At 41.4% G+C, this 19,602-nt stretch overlaps 1 protein-coding gene across 8 annotated transcripts in view; it reads right to left on the bottom strand.

Moving 5' to 3' along the window:
* EPB41L3 (erythrocyte membrane protein band 4.1 like 3) overlaps nt 1-19,602 on the bottom strand; it is a 529,614-nt gene that overhangs the window by 382,322 nt on the left and 127,690 nt on the right. For 2 of the 8 annotated variants that reach the window (XM_030213154.1, XM_030213135.1), the window contains exon 1: nt 7,957-8,358. The exons of 1 other annotated variant lie outside the window; for it this stretch is intronic. The gene's annotated coding sequence lies outside the window, so the exon portion shown is untranslated. Of the gene's footprint in view, nt 1-7,956; nt 8,359-19,602 lie in introns of those variants that run through there. 5 more of the 8 variants (XM_030213163.1, XM_030213145.1, XM_030213119.1 and 2 more) reach the window with 4 other exon arrangements.

Raw genomic sequence — 19,602 nt, forward strand, 5'->3', positions numbered from 1 at the left:
GCCTGGGAATTACAGTGCAAACTCAGTAGTCAGCGCAATATAGGCATCACTTACAATTCAATTCTCCGATATCCAAAGACGTAAGACCATATGAAAAAGTTATTTCTGAAATTCAAATAATGTCAACAAGGTCTCAAAAAAAAAAAAAAAAAAACAGAGGTAGGGTATACCAGACAAACCATTTGATACTATATTTAGAAGCACTGCCTTGTAGTAGCATAACTAAATGCATCATATAAAAAGGAGCATCACCAGACAGCATTTTAACCACCATTGTACTCAACTTAAAATGGATATGGGCCATAATCAGTAACCAATGCAACTTTAAATAATAGCTCTTAACCAAACCATTTTAATAGGCCAAAGATCAGCCTAACAGCTGTATTTTGCATAATTTTGTAATCAACCAATTAACGCCCTAAAACAGCTTATCAAAACCACGTTGCAGTAGTCAAAACTAGATATGAATGGCAGAACGAATAATCTAAATGTATCCCCTGTGAAGTATTTTTTAAGACACTAAGAGGCATATTTTCAAAGCACTTAGCCTTCCAAAGTTCCATAGGTTTCTATGGAACTTTGGAAGGCTAAGTGCTTTGAAAATATGCCTCTAAGTTTCCTCAGAACATAAGCTTTCTTCATTACTGAAGAAACATGCTGTTGCACTGATAATAAATTATCCAATTCTACTCCCAAGATTTTTGAATGCAGACCTTAAATAAATAAAATTTCCATCAACTTTACAATTCTGCATATATCTTGGGTCATTGTTGGCTCCTATCCAAATAAACTCTGTTTTCTCCTTATTGAACTTGAGACAGAATAGCATTTAGGCAGCATACTGCGCAACTACACGCATATATACAAGTACTCAAAACATTTGGGCATGCAATGGGTGTATTAATGTTAGAGTCTAGTTTATTGAATTTGCCCCCACAGTACTTTTCACTTAAATATGGGGGAATGAATCATTTACTGTCAATGTTTAAAAGTTGCATATTTTATATATATATATATATATATATATATATATATATATATATACACACACACACTAGTAAAACATGCCCGTTTCTGGAGCAAATGAAGCGCTAGCAAGGTTTTCCTCCCGAACCCCTCCCCCACCCACCCCTTCGGCGTTGTGAAGCCACTGACCGCCATTGTTCCAGACCTCATCAACGCACGCCACCTTCATCTCCCAAGTCTTTGTTGGTTGTAAAGCCACTGACGCCATTGCTCCGCCCTCGACGTCATCACGTTTGACGCAAGGGCGGGGCCCAGACACAGGGATTTTGGTGGCTTCACCACCACGAACCCTTCGAACCGGAAGGAAGTGCCTGCAGGAACTGACAGTGACGTCAGTGTCCTCAGAACGTTGAGGGTGAGTTTTATTATATATATATTTTTTGTTTTTTTACATATTTGGGTTCTTCTGCAATTGGCCCTTTTTTTTGTTTTCTTTTTAAAGTCACCCAGACATAGACTCTTTCATGACTGCCCTTGAAGGCTCCTTTGTGACACTTAAATCACTGCACCGACATGCTATGTGCTAAAAGAGCAGGAGAATAAATGCTTACCAGCCACAGGTCAGTACTTCACTGCTCCCAGCTTCATGGCTCATTAATACCTCTGATATTCAGGACAATGAAAATGCACAAATATACAATATCTATACATATACACACACACAACCAGAGGATAAGGAGTGAGGTTGTCAAGAACTGCTCCAATTTCCCACAAACCAGTCCCAGGGGTTTTGAGTGCAATATCAGGGTAGCTGGTGATTCCAATCCAGACATCTTACAGGATCCTCAGCTAAGGACCTCCACCAAAGTAAAATGGGCAAATAGACCTGTTTGTGAGCAACAACAAAGGCCCTTTATGTACCAGGACGCTAGTGCCAGCAGATTTCCAAAAGACCCCACGTTGTCATTTTATGCAGAAATAAGATTATTTCAAAAAGAGCTCCCTCATATCTAGTCTAAGAATGAAAGTCATTACACAAGAAAAATAAAAGTAAAGAAAGAGAATGACAGAGTTTCAAAACCACTTAAAAATATCCCCACCTTTCATGTACCATGGGTATTTACACCAGCACAAATTTCAAAAGCCCTTCCTAAGGAGAAATAAACATCTCATATTTCATCCTCAGCAGTGCTAACTCTATACACTGGAAACCAATACCTTGTCTACAAAGATTATATTGACAATTCTGAGAACATGGCATGTTACTAAATATTTGAAGTTACAAGTCTTGTCCCGCTACAATTTCTGCAGCAGCAGCAAACATGGATGGAGAGAGAACCAGACAGCCACAGTATAAATGCTGCATTCAGTCTCGAAGACGCACACAGGCAGACGCACTAGGAAGGGCTAACTGAAAAGAAACAATGGAAGACACAGAGATCCAGGCCACACTTTGGTAAGAGTTTGAGAAACAAAACGAAGAGAGCTGAGGGGCCTAGGTCCCTTTACCCTGATCATTTCTCCCTTCCAGTGATGAGCTGCCACAACATTTTGCAAAACTGTTTTTTTATTTAAAAAAAAAAAAAAAAAAACCATTGATATTACAAGATTAAACACTAAAAAGAAAAAAACTAGACATCAAGGTACAATGAAAATATAAAACATATTAATATAATGCAAAAATTTACAGAGGCATATAATACATTTCTTTTTAAGATATAAAAAGACCAAATATTTATTCCATCCAGTCTCCCTCCCCCCTTGAAAAAAAATCCTCGTTTTACTTCCATTGTCTATATTCCCCTACCAGCCTAGTTTTATAAGAGGCCATAATGTTTGTCTTCAACCAAATTAACGCATCAATATAGAGTAAACTGTCCAAGGGGGGAAAAAATCAACTGAAAATAAAAGCCCCCAGGCACTCTCTATAAATAACGAGTCTATTTAATATATACAGAACAACAGATATGGCATTTGTGGGTTTCTGTAACAAGCAGTAAATGAACACAGTAGCAGCTCAGTGTAAAATAAATACAAAAATTTTTTAAAAATGTGCCCGACTAACTTGGAAAGATAGGTAGTGCAGAACAGTTGCACCACTCTGCTTCAAGCCTTCCTGTATAGTCTGAAGGTGGCCCACACCAGGGATGCTTAGACAGAATACGAGCATAGCCAAAGTGAGAGAATGAAAAACAAAAACGGGGGGGGGGGGGGAGAAGGCAATCTCACCAATGCTTCCTATGCTTAGGCGAGAGGGAAAAGAAAAAAAAAAAAAATCACACAGAAATCATGAAGGGATCTTTCCACTGTCAGCACCAAGAAGTAAACATCTGAGCTTTTTACTCTACAGTGTATGGAACGGAGAATGGTCAGAAATTCCCTCACCAGTTGCATGAGGACACAGCAGCCAGACTGTTTTCCACCTCCGTGAATGAAGTTATTTTTAGTCCACCTAAATATGCAAATGTTTACCAACTGTATGAACAAAGCTCTGAAAGAAAAAAGTGTGCCAACACTCACTCATGGTGATAAAGCCTCAAATGAACTTAAGAGGTCCGGGATCCTTTCAGTTTCTCTGCAATGGAAGGAAAGAACCTTCCAGAACAAAGCTTTACAATGTATTCTGGAGACCCTGTGGCCAGTCAGATTGTCAGGCTAACAGTGGAGATCCAGTATAGCCATATTTACCTTGTACATAATCTTTCAAGATAGCCAGAGAACTGGCTGTGCAGAGTGATTTATCAAGCTGAGGATGGACCCACCCTTGGAAAATAAAGCTTTGTAGAATGCTGTTGGACACATTTTGATTGACAACAACATGTGAATGTCCAGCAATCTGAGACCAGCCTGTCTCCATTTTGACCAATATTCCTTTGCAAAAGAAGTCAATGGCACTGCCCATCTTTACAGCCTGCATCAACCCATGTACATGTTCTCATTAAAAGGCTTAAATGTATTACATAATCTGGGGAGGGGACGCCCCAAGTGCACACACCTCTTCTGCCAGGTGTGCCGTGGACCAGAAACTTAGGAAGTATGCAAATCATTATCCTTCAATAAAGCAATGCTGGTGTGACTAATTATAATAACCAATTAAAACCAACCGTGACCTAAGGCTACAATATGATTTAAATATTGATATCCTTTGGACTTCCAGGCCAACTGGAACTGGCCTCTACTGGACTATTTATTTTTGTATTTTTTTGTTACATTTGTACCCTGCGCTTTCCCACTCGTGGCAGGCTCTATGCGGCTTACATGGGGCAATGGAGGGTTAAGTGACTTGCCCAGAGTCACAAGGAGCTGCCTGTGCCTGAAGTGGGAATCGAACTCAGTTCCTCAGTTCCCCATGACCAAAGTCCACCACCCTAACCACTAGGCCACTCCTCCACTGTTGCTACTATTTGAGATTCTACATGGAATGTTGCTATTCCACTAGCAGCATTCCATGTAGGAGTCAGCCCTTGCAGATCACCAATGTGGCCGCGCAGGCTTCTGCAGGACGTCAGACTCACAGAAACAGAAGCCTGCGCAGCCTTTTATATGGAATGTTGCTAGTGGAATAGCAACATTCCATGTAGAATCTCCAATAGTAGCAACATTCCATGTAGAATCTCCAATAGTATCTATTTTATTTTTGTTACATTTGTACCCCGCGCTTTCCCACTCATGGCAGGCTCAATGCGGCTTACATGGGGCAATGGAGGGTTAAGTGACTTGCCCAGAGTCACAAGGAGCTGCCTGTGCCTGAAGTGGGAATCAAACTCAGTTCCTCAGTTCCCCAGGACCAAAGTCCACCACCCTAACCACTAGGCCACTCCTCCACTGTTGCTACTATTTGAGATTCTACATGGAATGTTGCTATTCCACTAGCAGCATTCCATGTAGAAGTCGGCCCTTGCAAATCACCAATGTGGCCGCGCAGGCTTTTATATGGAATGTTGCTAGTGGAATAGCAACATTCCATGTAGAATCTCCAATAGTAGCAACATTCCATGTAGAATCTCCAATAGTATCTATTTTATTTTTGTTACATTTATACCCCGCGCTTTCCCACTCATGGCAGGCTCAATGCGGCTTACATGTGGCAATGGAGGGTTAAGTGACTTGCCCAGAGTCACAAGGAGCTGCCTGTGCCTGAAGTGGGAATCCAACTCAGTTCCTCAGGACCAAAGTCCACCACCCTAACCACTAGGCCACTCCTCCACTATGGTGCCTGGAGACACTGATAACTGAAGTAGGGAAGCCTGTTGATTAGGTTGGCATAGATAAATGTGCATTAAGCATTTGCCAGGTTCTTTCTTCACCTATACATGAGAAAGTTTCAGCCTTCTGGTAAAAATCTTGGGGTAACTAGTTGCTATGAATGCTAAACAGATACAGCTCCCACTGTATCCCACTTGGTACCCCCAAGGAAAAAAAAAATTCAAACATTCAGCCAATAGTAACTAGTCGGTAGAGAAAAAAAAACTGCAGGGATAAGTTACCCCAAACAGATTTTTTTTAAAATTTTGTCACATCTTATGGCGTTACTCCAAAGTCACTGCTTCTATGATGCCGTCCTTTGCACACACTATCACTAATACCCTAAGGTACAATGTCACAGACCAGTTACAAAAAACAGCTTTCTGTGGGTGAAATAAATGCACTGTAATCCCTCCGACACAAACTGCACTAAATCCTATAGACAATGTAATAGCCCCACCCCATGTGTGATTTAATTAAAAGGTAATAATTTGAATTTCTTTTTCCTTGAAGGACATTGTCACCGACACCCCAACATACTATAATCAAATTAGCCATTTGTCTCAGAATGTAGACAAAAGGACAAAAAGAATTCTTTTGGGCCTTTCCTACTCATCCAATGTAACTCAGATTATCCACGTATCATCTTAAGACAATGTCCCTGACACCTCTGTGTAAAAACACCCACATCTGCCAAAAAACTCTTATGGATGAAACGCCACACCTTATTCCAGATAGAAAAAACTGTGGGGAAATCGAGTGCCCTATAATATGATATTACCATATTGAGACAGACAATCTAATAATGAGCAGTCCATGAGGGTTAGATTAATACTGTCTACCAGTAAATGAGTTTAAAATTACTGCTGCACTGCCTCTGTATGACACAGACATATATGGAGTCACATGGGCTTGGTTCTATACGACTGGCTGTGCTGCAGTGCCCGGGCCTTGATTTATTCAGATGATGTGGAACCAAGTCTCTCAGGATTCTTCAGCCATACACATTTTACACTGCCCCACCCTTATTGTCTGTAGTACCCTGGTAACATTACACTGGAGACCAAAAGCAACGACTCCACCATACCTAATACATCACTCCTCTCTCAAACTATTCCTGTATATCATATCAAATGGAAAATAAATCAACAAGAAGCCTAAATATAAGGTTTACAGTTCTCCCAATTCATTGCTGATGCATTTGTAGCAATCAGCTGCCTTTATGAAAGACATGCCAGCCGAAAACAAGTCTTAAAAATTGTAGCATATGAATTCACACATATATCACATCACTTCACAGAATCCAAAATTAGCACAGCCCTATTGCTGCTTATACCTAATCGTTCAGTGCTGCAGTGTGTGACTGGTAAAACTTCCCAGAAAGTGCCAAATCACCATGCATGGTAAGACTGCTACTGTGTTCCTCATTTCCCCAATAACAGACAATTCATACTTTCTCCAGCCGAAGCTCAAAACAAGCAACATCATGCATTAGAAAGTGTTAAGAGCTTAAAGATACACTTTAACAGGCTAGGTCCCTGTGAATGACAAAAACGTTACAATGAATTAACACAAGGGCTGAAATATTAGAAACCATCACAGCTAACTCATTCTTAATTTAATATGAATAGTGAACTAAAGCACGCCCCCCCCCCCCTCCAAAAAAAAAGTGAATATATTTAATGCAAAGAACTGCTCATCAGCAACTAGCACACATGAACCCTCTCCATCCTCAACACTATAACTACTATATATGCCAAGTGGCATATTCCACTTGGCAAAGCCCACTAATACCGGATGTGCTGTAGAGTTAATAGGCTTAGCAACTTCTTTTTCGTATTTTTTCAGCAAAGAAAAAGATCCGATTGAATGAACCCGCAGTTACCCACTGATAAATAGGAGCTTTTCTTTCCTGGATCTGAAGTGGTGGCTGCCATTAGACCATTTACATAGGAATAAAAGCCAACACACAAGCTGTAAGTGATACCCATTTATTAGGGTAATTGAATGCACTAATGCTTTTTCCTGAGAACTCTAGAAGACTACTCACAACTTTGGAAAGCTTATCATTAGTCCAATATAAATCTATAACCTACAACTTTTTCTGTATTTAAAATACATAAAAAAGTGATCGAGTAAAAAATCCTTTCAGTGAAAATTTATACATAACGAATACAAAAGAAATCCAAAATACCTTAAAACAATTAAAAATTAAAGTTTGCAAAAATGGATCTTGCAACTTCGCACCAGAAACACACCATGAATTTCAAATGCACATGTCCCGTTTACCCTCATTCAATAAAATGTAGAATGCTGTATGTCAAGAAGCCTTGAAAGTAAGTTTATTTTGAACATGTAAATTGATCTGCTAAAATTTAAATAAAGGTAAAAGAAAAGTGAATTCCCAAAAACTTTCCAGGTGTTTAAGAACGAAGCACATACACATTTAATTCTTGTTTACATATATGTTTACACATCAAAAAGATTACATGAAAGTCAACTTCATCCAGCCCCGTTACATCGTCCTTAAAGCTGCTTTAAAATATGAAGGCAACATCTTTAAAAATGGCAATTCAGCAGAACCAAAAATGTGAAACTGGATATCAGATGTCTGTTTCCAGAAAGTGATGAAATTTAAAGAGTGGAAAAACAGTGTCTGGCCTATAATGTCTTCTACTCCCTCCCCCCACCCCAAGTCTTCCAGCTCCCAGTCTGATGAAAACCATCTGTTTCCTACACTCTTACCGTTTGGCATGGAAGAGGCCCCTGCCCACTTTGCACTGCCGTCCACAGGCTCGCCAAAGTCTCAGGGAGCCGGCAGCGTTTGCAGCGATCTCGCAAAGCCGGTAGCGAGCGCTTGCACTGCAGAGATCCCGATTTCCAGCTCCCTACAAAACCACACCCACCGCATTGCAGAAGCCGCGAACCAGAGCTGCCAGGCGTGCCATCAGGATCGCACTTCTCCGACTCACACAATCAGTAGAGCCATCGGACCATGCCAGAGGGCGAAACACATCCAAAAACTACCGGGAAAACCAGGGACAAGAATTGGCTCCCCCAACTTCCCCCCCCCAAGCAATTCAGTCTGCCACTGACAGAACAGCAGCAGCACCACACATGCAACGGGGCAGCAGCAGAGAAGAGCTCAATCGTTAACCAGCCCGGTTGCCGTCCTAGCTCCGCCCACTGGTCGCCTGCAGCCAATCAGCAGAACCGAAGACAGGGCTCCGCCTCACCTCTTGCAGTGCGCCTTTTCCCCATCCCCGCCTTCTTCTACTACCCACAGCCAATCAGCGGTGTGTTCCTTTCTGCTTGGAGAAGGGAGCCTGTTTTCCCGCTGCTGTTGCTGCTTAGGATCAGTGATGATGATGATGTCCTTCTTTCCTTCTTACACCGCAGGGGAAGAGGTGCTTTGCTGCTTACTGGCGCTGTGTTAATGTCTCTTTTTCCCCCTTTGCTGCTTCTCGAATCAAATCCCAATTTTAGATTCCTTCCTTACGAAGCATTTGAAGATTTTAAATGTTATGTTTACTATGTTTCGAGAGAGAAAACACACTTGCCTTTGCAGTTTGCTACCGGTCTGCAACGTGAGATAGCAAAACAAGTAGTGCGGGCAGGGTAACAATTATTAACTTGAGGGTTGGAGGAGACCCCACTCAACTCTTCTAAAAGCAGGCAGTGCCCACCAGCAGGAGTAGGAAAGAGAGGTGCCATTGTGCCTCGTGGGTACTAGAGGAGGGTGGGCCCCATTCTGGGCCTGGTTAAAAAGTGTGTCTTCAAAGTTGGAGTTAAATATGCTGGGACTAACACAGAAATATCGTAAGAGGTCCTAGAGCTCTGGCTTGTAAGCTGCATCTTATTCAGCTTCAGGTAGGTTTGAGGGCTCATCATGTAGCACTGGGGTGGGGCAATTTCTCTGTTTGCATGCACCCACCCATGGCAGTTTTGGCTATACTACTGAAAGTAAAGGCTGAAGGGAGGTAAAAAGAAGGCAGTCATTAGAGGGAGAGAAAAAGCTGGTAGGAGATAAATGGAAAGAAGAAAAGTAACTGGGAAGAGAGGAGACAAAGGAGGAAGGCAGCAGATGGGGGAGAAAAGAAGCTGGGAGTTGGAGGACATAAAGGAAAAAGCTTGCTGAGTGTAGGCGAAAAGAAGGGGGGGGGGAGAAAAAAGTATAGAGACAGGTATAAGCTGAAAGGGAAGCAGAGCCACAAGGTGGAGATTCAAAGATGAGGGAAAAAGAAAATATGACTAAAGGAAACAGGTAAAAGCCAGATCTGATGTATTCCACCTGAAATGATCCAGAGGATCCAGATTTACCCATTTTACTAGTCAGACTAGGGTTGCCAACTGGATCCAGAATCGCTTGACAGGGTTGATCCAGTCCTGAGTTGACCCCATTGCATGCAAAGATGTAAGCTCTGTGGAGCAGGGACTGTCTCTTCATGTTCAGGTGTACAGCGCTGCGTACGTCTAGTAGTGCTATAGAAATGATGAGTAGCAGTAGTAGATGTGTAGTGCTGCTTTTCTTAGGGAATGCAATGGGGAAGTCCCTGCAGACAATGGGGTAAACCTAGGGCTTGATCAACCTTGTCAGGCAAGACTGGATCTAGTTGGCAATGCTAAGTCTCGCAGAACTGCCCAGTTACCACCAATTTTGTGTGGGAGCCCTTACTTTCACCTCAATAGGGGGTGGTAAGTGCTCCCCCCCTGAAATAGCCACACAGCAAGTGCTTCACTTGCTGCATGGCCATTTCCTGAAAAAAAAAAAAAAAAAACAAAGATCTGGCTTTTACCCGCTGTGGTAAACGGGGGTTTTGGCGCGTGTCAAAAACAGGTGGCGACACCAGCGCATGCCCCCCCCCCTTTGCCACAGCTTTGTAAATGGGGCCCTGAAAGTGTTGACCCACGCATTTGTGATGAGCCATCTCGCTTACTGTAACTCATTTTATGATGGCCTTACAGTCACTGCTATTAAGGGGGCATAGTTATAAGCATGGGCTACTGTTAGGAAGTGTTATTTTCCCACTAACTCATGTTATTTTAGCACAGATATCATTTAATGCAATGAGACCTAGTTACTAATAACTGGGGTTAACAGTAAAATAACATGTCTTAATAATAGCCCAGATTGATAATTCCCCTCCACCCCCACCCCGATGTGACATCAACTAATCCAAAGTATGACAGTTAAACTATTTTCTTGGGCCTACAGAATGTATGTATCACTCGCCCGCTAGTAGGTCAGATCTGAGCTACCAGCTTCTTAAAGGATTAGATTTAGGGTTGTGATCTTCCCTTCCTGAGCTTTCACACTGGTATGCTGTCCAGAGGGCATGCAACTGCAGCCTTTTCCTGCATTATGGAAGGAACACGCTATCCTTCAGCCTCATGGTTAAGCCTCTAGGAATTAAGCTGCTGCTCAGGCCTCGTCACAGACACAGGAGCCGACATCTTATTTTCTTTTGTTCCTCTCCTGTCCCCTCTTTTGTTCTTTTATAATAGACAACCACTTTGCTGTTTCTTTTAAAAGGCAGTATAGCAAATATTTATGCAAGTCACTCAATCATGCACTGTCTCGGTTGCACATAGTAACATAGTAGATGACGGCAGAAAAAGACCTGCCCGGTCCATCTAGTCTGCCCAACAATTTAAACTCACATGTGCCACTTTATGTGTATACCTGACCTTGATTTGTTTCTGCCATTCTACGGTCTGTGCCCTGCCATTTTCAGGGCACAGACCGTAGAAGTCTGCCCAGAACAAGGCCCACCCCCAAGCCACGCCTCCCCCCACCAGCTCTGCCACCCAATCTCGGCTAATTTGGTATTTTTTGATTTAGTTGATTCTATTACATCATTCTAATTGCACGCATTTACCCAATTTTATAACCTGGCACCTACTGTTAGGCACCACAAACAAAACCACAATGGAAAAAGACACCCCTAAAGAAGTGTTACATGAAAATCACAATGTAGGGTTTAGGCCATCCAGAAAAAAAAAAATAATAATAATAATGGATAGTGGCAATCTCAGAGTTCACTGAAAAAAAATTCAAGTACTGGACTCGACATGGAGCCATGTTTCGGCTGCAGCATGGATTAATGAGACAAAGCCAACATGGATTTAGTGAAGGGAAATCGTGCCTCACCAATCTAGTACATTTCTTTGAAGGGGTGAACAAAAGTGGATAAAGGTGAGCCGGTTGATATTGTGTATATGGATTTTCAGAAGGAAATTGGAGAGTCATGGGATAGGAGGTAGTGTTCTATTGTGGATTAAAAACTGGTTAAAAGAAAACAGAGAGTAAGGTTAAATGGTCAGTATTCTCAATGCAGAAGGGTAGTTAGTGGGGTTTGCCATGGGTCTGTGCTGGGACCGCTGCTTTTTAATATATTTATAAATGATCTAGAGATGGGAGTAACTAGTGAGTTAATTACATTTGCTGATGACACAAAGTTATTCAAAGTCATTAAATTACGAGAGGATTGTGAAAAATTACAAGAGGACCTTACGAGACTGGGAGACTGGGCGTCTAAATGGCAGACGACATTTAATGAGAGCAAGTGCAAAGTGATGCATGTGGGAAAGAGGAACCCAAATTATAGCTACGTAATACAAGGTTCCACGTTAGTAGTCACCGACCAAGAAAGGGATCTAGATGTCGTCGTTGATAATACGTTGAAACCTTCTGCCCAGTGTGCTGCGGCGGCTAAGAAAGCAAATAGAATGTTAGGTATTATTAGGAAAGGAATGGAAAACAAAAATGAGGATGTTATACTATCTTTGTATCGCTCCATGTGTTCAATTCGGGTCACCACATCTAAAAAAAGATAAAGTGGAATTAGAAAAGGTGCAGAGAAGGGTGACATAAATGATAAAGGGGATGGGACGAGTTCCCTATGAGGAAAAGCTGAAGAATCTAGTGCTCTTCAGCTTGGAGAAAAGACAGCTGAGGGGAGATATGATAGAGGTGTATAAAATAATGAGTGGCGTGGAACGGGTAGATGTGAATTACTTGTTTACTCTTTCCAAAAATACTAGGGCTAGGGGGCATTCAATGAAGCTACAAAGTAGTAAATTTAAAACAAATCGGAGAAAATTTTTCTTCACTCGACGTTTAATTAAACTCTGGAATTCTTTGCCAGAGAATGTGGTAAATGCGGTTAGCTTAGCGGTGTTTTAAAAAACAGTCTGGACGCACTTCTCCGACTCACACAATCAGTAGAGCCATGTCGTAAGTGGGCTTCCTAAACGAAAAATCCATAAACCATCATTAAAATGGATTTGGGGAAAATCCACTGCTTATTTCTGGTATAAGCAATATAAAATATTTTAGTACTTTTTGGGGGGGATCTTGTCAGGTATTTGTGACCTGGATTGCCCACTGTTAGAAACAGGATGCTGGGCTTGATGGACCTTTGGTCTGTCTCAGTATGGCAATACTTATGTACCAATTATATGACTCCTGAAGCAGGCGCCGAAACATTGCTCTGTGCTGAGTCCAGTACTTGAATTTTTCAATAAATTCTGAGATTGCCACTTTCTGCTGCTGTTTTTTTTTTTTCTGAATAGCCGTTGTCTAACCCCTATTTTGTGACTTTCACCTACTATTAGGTGCCAAGTGTGTGTCAGAGGTGCTGATAATTGGCGTTTATACACTTACGTTTTAGACACTAGTCTATAAAGTACATGTCAGTATGGCATAGTGCGTGACTGCGGGAGGACATGCATGTGGGTGGAACAAGGACAGGCCATGGCGACACCCGCAACTTACAGAAAACCAGTAGCTGTGTGCCAGCTTACACCAGCCACTGACATGTCGTAAGTGGGTGCACCTAAATTTTGGCACTACAATGCTTTCTGCTAATATTCTGCAATAGCTTAGACAAGCTGTTATAGAATTAGAACTAAACGTGCCCCCATTGTGGATTCTAAATCGAGGCCACGAAGTTATAGAATTGCCTCTCTAGTTATTTATCTCTATATATTTACATCCTACACAGTGAAAAATCTAGGTAAGTTACAAAATCACATACATAATATTAATTAACACAGGGGCCCCTTTTACTAAGATACAAAGGCGCCTACGCACATACAACATGCGTCAAATTAGAACTACGAACTGGCTACAGTGTGCCCCAGGCAGTAATTCTAATTTTGACATGCGTCCAAAATGCGCAGAAGAAAATAAATTCTGTTTTCTACCATGTGGCGCTAACTAGGCGATAATTGGATACTGTATGCGTGCTAACGATTACCGCCCAGTTAATGCATGAGACCTTACCGCTAAGTCAATGGGTGGCAGTAAGGTCTGAGGCCCATAATGGACACGCGCTGATTTTCGTTTTGACACATGTCCATTTTCAGAAAAAAAGGCCTTTTTTGCAGGCGCGCTGAAAAATGGACCTGCGTGCGTCCAATACACGTGCCTACAGCAGCGCAGGCCATTTTTTGGCACATCTTAGTAAAAGGACCCCATAGTACCAGCATGGCCCATTCGGTCTGCCCAGAAAGGTGGATATTGTTGTATCTGCTGCTTTGTGTGGGTCCCATTGCTTGCCCTGGGACTGGTACCATGGAATATTGCTACTATTTGGGTTTCTGCCAGGTACTTGTGACTTGGATTGGCCACTGTTGGAAGCAGGATACTAGGCTAGACGGACTACTGGTCTGACCCATTATGGCTATTCTTATGTTTTGTGTTAGTGCTGTGACTGCCACTCCACGCAGGTGACCCCTTGCCTTGCCTTTCTTAAAGTATGAAAGTCATTTAAGTTTTGCCACATAGGGATCCTCTTTTTATCCTAAGCTCTTTTGAGTTCTGTCAATGTTTTTGCCCTCACCACATCCTGCGGGAGCATTAAAACAGAATAAAACTACATAAAAATGTGATTTAATCAATACATAAACAGAAAATATCAGACTATACTGCTTATATCTGCTACATAATATAATATTCAATATACATTTTGATTCAGTAACAGCAAATGCTTATAGCACAGAGAATATATATCAGCACCTACTAGAAACCAGGAAAGGTCTGCTAGAACAAATAGGTTTTGAACAGTTTCCTGGAACATGCTAAATGGGTCATTAATCTCAAATGCTTAGGTATAGGATTCCACAATATAGGCCCAGCCACTGCAAAACCTGGAGCACGAATCTCAACTAAATCAATTTGCCAGTACATAGGAAATTTAAGCAATCCAGATCCTTTAGATCTTAATGATTGAGGGAAACGATAGATGTTTAAAGGTGAGGAAACACTCAAAGGGGCCTCGCTGCTTAATGTTTTATGGATGAGAGCTAATATCTTGAAACAGCATCCTATCTACACCATTGGTAAACCTATGCAAAGAAAACAGCACAGAAGTTATGTGAGCAACATGGCACGTTCCGTTTAACACCCAGGCTGATGCGTTCCGAACTATTTGAAGACTGCATAAATATGATCCAAAATATAGAACAGGAAAAGTTCTCTACGATGACGAATCACAGAAGGCAAAAGTAGAGACTAATAGACGATTCACCACTGGAGACGTGAGTCCAACAGTCTTGATTATATCAGAGATAACGACCCGACACAGGCCGTGTTTCAACGCTAAAAAGCGTCTGCATCAGGGGTCAATAAATACACCAAGTAATGAATGCAAAACGAAGAGTCCTACTTGTATATGTGTTGTCAACTCACTGATCACGTAGCACCAAACAGAATATGCTGGATACAAACTTCCTTCTGCATAAATATGATGCCAGAAGTCCTATATATAAGCTATTATAATAGTTCAATTGTGATATTACCACGGTTCGGAGAACTATACAAAAATTATGAGAAGATGAATAAGGCTGTAGACATTGCAATATCCACAGTTTAAAGAAGCACCTTTTTACTGTTGCATTAATTTGTGGTTTCACAGATAAGCTGGAGTCTATCAACTGCCAAAGTTTTCTCCTGAGAAGACACAGCAATAGCTCTAGCAACTATAAAACTAAATGGCAGATTTTTTTATGGGGTACCTCCTTAACCTTATGAGTTCTCTCTAACCCAAGTATAATGCCAGCTTAGTTGTCATCTAATGTCTACCTCTCCTGATATATAGAGAGGTCAACAGTAAGGTAGCTTCTATTGAATTTGATATGGGCAGATAAACGGTAAATCACCAGCATGCAGGTGATAACGTACCTTCAGTACAGCCAATAAATGACAGACTGGGGCTATAGATGATAAATGATATTCCCGAGAGGACTGATCCTTGAGGCACAGCCATATGCAATGAAGACCAGTCAAGGCTGTTGAAAGGGTATTGGGCCTTTCTTCTAATAGTGTACTGATTACTACTAGAATATATTATTTTCAGCAACTAGAAGATTGCAAAATGTGGCTAGAATGGGAAATATTATAGTTCATTTGTTGGAAGTTTCTGGAGAAATGTCAAAGTTCCACAAGATGATTCAACAGCAGTAGACAAGTGGCTACTTCTAATATTATAGAGAGAGATCAGACATTGAGACAGTATTTCAAGACTAGGGAGAAGGTATTCTTAGGAATGAAAATAATAGCTTTTCTGGATGGATCATGAGAAAAAAAAAAGAGAAATTAATTTTTACTGCTTCCTCAGTGTGCTTCAGTTCAGTGCCTCTTTCTTTTTAAAAATTTCCTGCAAGTGTACTATTCAGTATCGTTCTAATAAGTATCCCAGCACATCTGACTGCCTTTTTGGCATATAACAGAATTTCAGTGTTAACTCATGAGGAGGGACTTGTTACTGGGATTAACGTTTTTCTTATTTATTTTCTTATATTCCTCTAAGTTAGTACTGAATTCCCTTTTGTTGTGGACTGAAGCTAAAAGCTGAAATTAATGGATTGAGATTAATGGAAATTGGGATATGTCACGTTGCGCTATTCAGATTTAGATCTTGTTTTAGCCAATAGGTCCCAGTGTGTGTTAGTTGAATCTGAACTTTCTAAACTAAATTTTTGAAATATGTTGTACCACAAGGTGCTCTATTGTCACCATTGCTTTTTAATCTATATGTACATCCAGTTACTGACATTGTGTTGAGATATGGAATCCATATCCACTGATTTGCTGATGATATTCAGCGGCCTTTTTACGAAGCGGCACTAAGCCCAAAGCGGCTATTCCGAGACTACCGCCGGCCCAACACGGCTGCCAGCAGTAGTTCCAGGTCGAGCGCGTACCATTTCTGGGGAAAAAATAAAACCCCTGGAAATAGTTAGCATGGCGGTAACCCAGCGGTAATTGGCCATCGCCATACGATGCCTGATTACCGCGGGAACCCTTACCGCTGCCTCAATGGGTGGCAGTAAATGCTGCCAAAACATGGCCACGCGGTAAGAGTTATCTTACTGCATGGCCATTTCTTTTGGGGGGCTTTTTACCCGCTGCAGCAAAAAAGGCCCTGGTGCTTGGAAAAAACGGCCCCCACCGCTATTGCAGGGTCCTTTTTCCTGCAGCTTGGTAAAAGGACCCCTCAGTTATTTATTTTATTGGGATCCGCCTGAGAGGGCCAATTGTAGAAACTGCAGATTTGTTTAACTGAAATAAAAAAAAATTGGATGATACTGAATCAGTTGCAATTGAATGCATCTAAAACCGAATTGTGTGTGATCAAGTCTGTCTTAACCCAAGTTTCCTTACCCCGCCCTCCCTTTTGAATTCTTTATTTTTGTCCCTTTTTTTCTGTCGAATGTATGGCTACTCTATTGTTTCCTATTGCTTATTGCAGTTCCATTTCTATCTGCTCTATGTTTTTGTTTTACTATTGTACACTGCTTTGAACTTCTGTTTAGCAAAAGTGGTATAGCAAATCCAAATAAATAAATAAATAGGCAGGCATATAAATGTTGGACATGCCTGGTGATGGAAATCCAGCAAAAATATTATGGATTTTCCCTTTGAGTGTGTTAGCAATCTCCTGATTCAAGATGAACTTTTGTGCAGAACTTATCTTTGGACTTGTTAATTTTTTTAACAGAACATAAGAACATAGGAGTAGCCATACTGGGTCAGACCAAACAGTGGCCAAGCCAGGTCACAAGTACCTGGCAGAAACCCAAATCGTGGCAACACTCCATACTACATAAAAACAATTCCATGCTGTCATTTACTGTCAAAAATGTTCTTATTCACTTTCTGGTCTCTATAGTAATCTAATCCAGCAGTCTACTCTGCTACAGAAAATGCATCAGGTGTTTCACACCGCTTCCTCTCTAATTCAGGTATCCGATGCTTGTCTGATCTTCACTGTGGCGTGTACAATGAGATATCATTTTCCCTTCAAGGAGTCAGTTTATGAAGTAGAGTAATTTCATTTAAAGAATCCTTAAGAGATGTAGTCCAAAGACAAACTGACTCATCTACATTTAACATAGGTAAATCATTTAAATGTGGGAAACATTTCTGTTTCATCTGATTTTTTTCATAACGTACCCTTTACTACTCTTGTTCTCCGAGTATTCTGAGCTTGCTCAGAAACTGAGCTGACTGCAAAAGTCTGGTCAATATTCAGCCGGTGACAAGGGCAGAACTGAGTCACAAAATTCAGCGTCAGGCCATGTCTAAGCACTTGTACTGAATATTCAGGGTTGACCATCCTAGAGCTTCCCACCCGTATTTATGCGCTCCCGGACGATAATCAGCCAGAGGGATCAGATTCAGGTAATGCTGGTGGGATCCTGGGTGGGTGGGGGGGGGGTATCAGTATCAGGGGGCTTGTAAGGGTGCTGGGGGGAATCCGAATCAGAATTGAGAAGGTGGAGACAGAATGGTGGTAGTGTCCTGGGGGGAATTAGAATTGGGTGGAAGCTTGTACTGGTGGCGGGGTTCAGAGAGGGTCTGATCATGTTATGAGGGATCAGGAGAGAGGAGGTAGGCCACCACTGACAGCTATGCTGGTGCCAGCTGATATTTTCGTACGTACCCACAAAGCTAGGCAACCAAAGTTAGAAATGCTTTTTATGTGGTCTTATTTGGTCACTTAGCTAGGCTGGTGCTGGAACTGAATATTGTCAGCATCCGCATAGCTTCTGGCTCCTCCCCCAACCCTGCCTTCAGAATGACCCTCTCCTGCCCACTTTTAAGATGGTTTAGTTAATGCTAATATTAAGCAGCACTGTCTCTCCTGCTCACTCAAATCTCTTTAAATATCAACCCGTTAAGTTTAACCAGGTAATGTCAATCCAACGTAATGGACAACAATCAAATACGGGATTGCTGATTCTTCTAAAACATCAGATCTACTACTTTGACAGTGGAATGAGAAGATCCTGAAATAAGAGCGTCAAGCAAATATTCACCAATAGTTGCAGATAGACTGCCATTCACAAATGTTAAAAACACCCAATATAATCATATTAGGTATATCCATCATGTAATCTACACAGAGCTTTGTTAGAGATGAAAAATTTATATTCGGAAAGCCAGGAGGACAATAAATTAATACATTTTCAAAAAATCTGATTTTAAAAACAAAACTGAAACATCTGATCCACAGAATCTTAGCGGAGATTGGATGGAGACGCCGATAATTGGGAAGTGAAACCGGTGCTGGGCAGACTTCTACGGTCTATGCCCTGATAGGGATGGGCTTGAGTGTAAATTTTAAGTGGCTTCGACGTTAGCATCAGAACTTTTAGTACAAGAAGAGTGCTGGGCAGACTTCTACGGTCTGTGCCCTGAGAACGGCAAGGACAAATCAAACTCGGGTATACATATAAAGTATCGCATATGAAATAAAATATGTTTATTTTGTTGGGCAGACTGGATAGACCGTACAGCTCTTTATCTGCTGTCACTTACTATGTTACTATGTAAAACTCAAATCATAGACTGGTTAGAACTTCAAGCTCTTTAAGTTTCAGATTATTGTAGAGACCTCTGAGGTTCTGCTCTCTCTGAGGATAACTGAGACCTCTAGTGGTTCTACTAAAGTAGTGAACTTTGAATTGTAAATATTCCCAGTTTCTGGAGCAAGGAGAATGCTCTCTTCTTAGCAGAATAATAATTGAAGGTGTTAACTGCAAAGTACACTCTTCGCCCCCTACCATGACATTAGTTTGCGGATTTTATATATGGCACCAAAATATCAGCACCAAATGTTTGCCAAAGATCCAAGATAGACGCACAACTGAATTAGTTAATGAGCCATCAAGTATGAATTAATAGGCCATTACAATCAATGATTGCACTTAATTGGCACTAATTTGGATTTGTGTGCGCATCTGCCTATGAGGTAGTCTATAACCCTGTGCGCCTAAATCCAATAGTGTACATAAGTACATAAGTAATGCCATACTGGGAAAAGACCAAGGGTCCATCGAGCCCAGCATCTTGTCCACGACAGCGGCCAATCCAGGCCAAGG

Source organism: Microcaecilia unicolor, chromosome 1 (genome assembly GCF_901765095.1).
Source record: "Microcaecilia unicolor chromosome 1, aMicUni1.1, whole genome shotgun sequence".
Classification (NCBI taxonomy): domain Eukaryota; kingdom Metazoa; phylum Chordata; class Amphibia; order Gymnophiona; family Siphonopidae; genus Microcaecilia; species Microcaecilia unicolor.